Raw genomic sequence first — 6,000 nt, 5'->3', positions numbered from 1 at the left:
TTTCTACTTTCTGTTTAGATGTGGTTTTATGTTTTAATTAGTGTTTGTGCCAAGTAGAACCTATAGGATAAGCTACGATGATAGTTGATTTGATTCTGCTGAAAAACAGAAACTTTGCGCTCACGAGAAAAAATTCAATAAATCACAAAAACGTGCTTTTGCATTTATTCTTTTTGCTGCTGATCAACAAACAAATTTTCCAGTACGTTATATTTTGGTAGAAGTTTTAGAGTTCCAGAAGTTCGCGTTAGTTACAGATTGCTACAGACTGTTCTGTTTTTGACAGATTCTGTTTTTCATGTGTTGTTTGCTTATTTCAATGCATCTATGGCTAATAAATTAGTTTATAAACCATAAGTAAGTTAGAATACAGTAGGTTTAACACCAATATAAATAAAGAATGAGTTCATTACAGTACCTTAAAGTAGTCTTTTGTTTTCTTTCACTAACGGAGCTCACGAGATTTCTATTGAGTTTTGTGTTGTGAAGTTTTCAAGTTTTGGGTGAATTCTTTTGATGGATTATGGAACAAAGAGTGGCAAGAGCCTAAGCTTGGGGATGCCCATGGCACCCCCAAGATAATCCAAGGACACCAAAAAGTCAAAGCTTGGGGATGCCCCGGAAGGCATCCCCTCTTTCGTCTACTTCCATCGGTAATTTACTTGGAGCTATATTTTTATTCACCACATGTTATGTGTTTTGCTTGGAGCGTCTTGTATTATTTGCGTCTTTGATTGTTAGTTTACCACAATCATCCTTGATGTACACACCTTTTGAGAGAGCCATACATGATTTGGAATTTGCTAGAATACTCTATGTGCTTCACTTATATCTTTTGAGCTTGATAGTTTTGCTCATAGTGCTTCACTTATATCTTTTGAGCTTGATAGTCTTTCTCATAGTGCTTCACTTATATCCTTTTGAGCGTGATAATTTTTTCTCTAGTACTTCACTTAGATCTTTTAGAGCACGGTGGTGGATTTGTTTTAAAGAAACTATTGATCTCTCATGCTTCACTTAGATTATTTTGAGAGTTGTTAATAGCATGGTAATTTGCTTAAATATAATATACGTGGTATTCAAGATATGTGAAACTTTCTTTTGAGTGTGTTGAATACTAAGATAAGTTTGATGCTTGATAATTGTTTTGAGATATGGAGGTGATAATATCAAAGCAATGCTAGTTGGGGTGATTATGAATTTAAAGAATGCTTGTGTTGAAGTTTGTGATTCCCGTAGCATGCACATATGGTGAACCGCTTTGTGATGAAGTCGGAGCACAATTTTATTTATTGATTGTCTTCCTTATGAGTGGCAGTCGGGGACGAGCGATGGTCTTTTACTACCAATCTATCCCCCTAGGAGTATGAGTGTAGTGCTTTGGTTTTTGATGACTTCTAAATTTTTGCAACAAGTGCATGAGTTCTTTTGATTAATGTTGAGTCCATGGATTATACGCACTCTCACCCTTCCACCATTGCTAGCCTTTCTAATACCGTGCACTTTTCGCCGGTATCATACACCCACCATATACCTTCCTCAAAACAACCACCATACCTACCTATCATGGCATTTCCATAGCCATCTGAGATATATTGCCATGCAACTTTCCACCGTTCTGTTCATATGACATGCACTACTTTTGTCATATTGCTTTTTGCATGAACATGTAGTTGACATTGTATTTGTGGCAAGGCCACCTTCATAATTCTTTCATACATGTCGCTCTTGATTCATTGCATATCCCGGTACACCGCCGAAGGCATTCATATAGAGTCATATTTTGTTCTAAATATCGAGTTGTAATTGTTGAGTTGTAAGAAAAATAAAAGTGTGATGATCATCATTATTAGAGCATTGTCCCAGTGAGGAAAGTATGATGGAGACTATGATTCCCCCATAAGTCGGGATGAGACTCCGGACGAAATATAAAAAAAAGAGTGGCCATAAAAAAAAGAGAAAAGGCCCAAATAAAAAAAATGAGAGAAAAAGAGAGAAGGGACAATGCTACTATCCTTTTACCACACTTGTGCTTAAAAGTAGCACCATGATCTTCATGATAGAGAGTCTCATATGTTGTCACTTTCATATACTAGTGGGAATTTTTCATTATAGAACTTGGCTTGTATATTCCAATGATGGGCTTCCTCAAAAGTGCCCTAGGTCTTCATGAGCAAGCAAGTTGGATGCACACCCACTTAGTTTCTTTTGTTGAGCTTTCATATACTTATAGCTCTAGTGCATCCGTTGCATGGCAATCCCTACCACTCACATAGATATCTATTGATGGGCATCTCCATAGCCCATTGATACGCCTAGTTGACGTGAGACTATCTTCTCCTTATTTGTCTTCTCCACAACCACCATTCTATTCCACCTATAGTGCTATGTCCATAGCTCGCGCTCATGTATTGCGTGAAAGTTGAAAAAGTTTGAGATTACTGAAGTATGAAACAATTGCTTGGCTCATCATCAGGGTTGTGCATGATTAAATACTTTGTGTGATGAAGATAGAGCTTAGCCAGACTATACGATTTTGTAGGGATAACTTTCTTTAACCATGCTATTTTGAGAAGACATGATTGCTTTGATTAGTACGCTTGAAGTATTATTACTTTTATGTCAATATGAACTTTTGTCTTGAATCTTCCGATTCTGAATATTCATACCACAATTAAGAAGATTTACATTGAAATTATGCCAAAGTATCACTCCGCATCAAAAATTCTTTTTTATCATTTACCTACTCAAGGACGAGCAGGAATTAAGCTTGGGGATGCCTGATACGTCTCCAACGTATCTATAATTTTTTATTGCTCCATGCTACTTTATCTACTGTTTTGGACTGTATTGGGCTCTATTTTGCACTTTTATATTATTTTTTGGACTAACCTATTAACCGGAGGCCCAGCCTAGAATTGCTGTTTTTTTGCCTATTTCAGTATTTCGAAGAAACAGAATATCAAACGGAGTCCAAACGGAATGGAACCTTCGGGAACGTGATTTTCTCACCGAACATGATCCAGGAGACTTGGACCCTGCTCCAAGGAACAACCGAGGAGGTCACGAGGGTGGGGGACGACCCCCCTAGGGCGCACCCCCTGCCTCGTGGGCCCCCTGTTGCTCCACCGACATACTCCTTCCTCCTATATATACCTACGTACCCCCATCAGATCAAATACGGAGCCAAAAACCTAATTCCACCGCCGCAACTTTCTGTATCCGCGAGATCCCATCTTGGGGCCTGTTCCGGAGCTCCGCCGGAGGGGGCATCTACCACGGAGGGCTTCTACATCAACACCATGGCCTCTCCGATGAAGTGTGAGTAGTTTACTTCAGACCTTTGGGTCCATAGCTAGTAGCTAGATGGCTTCTTCTCTCTTTTTGGATCTCAATACAATGTTCTCTTGTGGAGATCTATTCGATGTAATCTTCTTTTTGCGGTGTGTTTGTTGAGACCGATGAATTGTGGGTTTATGATCCAGCTTATCTATGAATAATATTTGATTCTTCTCTGAATTCTTTTATGTATGATTGAGTTATCTTTGCAAGTCTCTTCGAATTATCCGTTTGGTTTACTAGTAGAAAAGGGGGCAATGGTCCAGGCCGGGTCAGCCCATTAGTCCCGGTTCAATCCAGAACCAGGACCAATGGGGGCATTGGACCCGGTTCGTGAGCCCCGGGGGCCGGCCGAGCCACGTGGGCCATTGGTCCTGGTTCGTCTGGACCTTTTGGTACCGGTTGGCGGGACGAACCGAGACCAATGTGCCTTGGTCCTGGCCCACCACCATTGGTCCCGATTGGTGGCCTGAACCGGGACCAAAGGCTTCCCTTTAGTCCCGGTTCAAGCCACGAACCGGGACCAATTAATTGCCTATATGTACCCCTCCCCTCGAGCAGAGCACTCTCACTACTCTGTTTTTCGTGGCCGGTGAGGAGAGAGCTTTGTGGTGCTCTAGCTCACCTCCTATGCACACGAGGTGTTCGATGGAATGCCCGAGCCACACTACTTAAGCTTTCTCCTCTCCAAGCTCGACCTCCAAGCTCCATTTTCCTCAATATTTGTCTACGTTTAGCGGTCCGTCACGTCCCGTCCCCGTCTTCACCGCCGTCGATCGTCCGCGCCGATCTCGTCGCCGGCACCACCGTGGTGAGGCTCTTGTTCTTATCTTCTTTCTGAAAGGAAAAAAATTCTTACTTGTATGTTTATATAGATACTTGTATAATTTTCTTACTTTTATTATTGCATCTTACATAGTGCGATGGTTTTGGTATCCGCCCCCGTCGGCCCTCGTCCTGTCTATGATTCGGATGTGGTATCTATTATCTTTTCATAACTATTGGTTCATCTATTGTTTATGACAATTATGCCGACCAACGTGACATAGATTTTATTTATCTAGGAGGTTGTTGAACCGGAAATTCCAACCGACCCTATTGTCGAGGGGTTAAATTTAGTTGAAGAAGAAAACAATTTCTTGAAGGAAAAAATTAGAAAAATTGAGGAGGAGAAGATGATATTGGAGTTGCATGTTGCGGATGTCGTGGATGATCACAAGATCAAGATGGATGCAATGCGCTTGAAGATTAGAAAGATTAGAAAATATGCCATTCATACCGAGGCTTGGTATCATTACGCCGTTGGATCAGTTGTTACATTGGTTGCGATTATGATCGCGTTTCTTTTCGCATTGAAATGTTTTACATAGTTTCAATGTATGGTTTAATTAATTTAGATGCTCTGCAGAGCTTTATGTTGTTAGATGAGACCTATGTATGTACTTTGGTTTTAATGTGATGATGAACTTCTATTAATTTGGTCACTTAATTATCTATTCATGATGTTCTGTAATGATTTTTGACACACTTAATTATATATAATGCACGCAGATGAACCGGCAATGGATGTACGGTTCAAGACACACCTCCGAGTACATTAAGGGCGTGCATGAATTTCTCGAAGTGGCTGAGGCAAACAAGCAGAATGGTTTTATGTGTTGTCCATGCCCTATATGTGGGAATATGAAGTCTTACTCTGACCAGAAAATCCTTCACACCCACCTGCTTTACAAGGGTTTCATGCCACACTATAATGTTTGGACGAGGCATGGAGAAATAGGGGTTATGATGGAAGACAGCGAAGAAGAAAAGTACGATGACAACTATGTGCCCCCTAAATACGGTGATGCTACTGAAGATCAAGAGGAACCAGACGATGTGCACGATGATGCTGCAATAGGCGAAGCTGCTGAAGATCAAGAGGAACCAGACGATGTGCCCGATGATGATGATCTCCGTCGGGTCATTGTCGATGCAAGGACGCAATGCGAAAGTCAAAAGGAGAAGCTGAAGTTCGATCGCATGTTAGAGGACCACAAAAAAGGGTTGTACCCCAATTGCGAAGATGGCAACACAAAGCTCGGTACCGTACTGGAATTGCTATAGTGGAAGGCAGAGAATGCTGTGCCTGACAAAGGATTTGAGAAGCTACTGGAAATATTGAAGAAGAAGCTTCCAAAGGATAACGAATTGCCCGACAGTACATACGCAGCAAAGAAGGTCGTATGCCCTCTAGGATTGGAGGTGCAGAAGATACATGCATGCCCTAATGACTGCATAATCTACCACGGTGCGTACAAGGATCTGAACCAAAGCCGCTAAGGCCAAAGCCTACAAGGCCCTCCAGGAAATCGAGGCGTTGAAGAAGATAGCGGCGGGTAAGGCATTTTTCATGCAAAGTAAGCATGTGAGTGTGAATTACCTATTACTTACCTGAATTCGGAGCTCTCCAGGAGCGTTCGCAGATCTACCCCGCAGCGTGTCCGATGATGCCGCTTTCTATAGGGCCGAGGAGGGGAGCTCGACGGAGAAGGTCTTCTGGTCTCAGTATGCTGAGGCCGGACATCCGGTGCCCCTGAGCGACCAGCTGAAGCAGCTGATCGAGCTCCACAAGGTGGCCGAACAGGCCATGAAGGGCCTCATAGTTCGGCTGTGGCCCAA

The sequence above is a fragment of the Triticum dicoccoides genome, chromosome 2B, assembly GCF_002162155.2.
Source record: "Triticum dicoccoides isolate Atlit2015 ecotype Zavitan chromosome 2B, WEW_v2.0, whole genome shotgun sequence".
Classification (NCBI taxonomy): Eukaryota; Viridiplantae; Streptophyta; class Magnoliopsida; order Poales; family Poaceae; genus Triticum; species Triticum dicoccoides.
The sequence above is the reverse complement of the archived record's forward strand: the minus strand, read 5'-3'. Positions refer to the sequence as shown.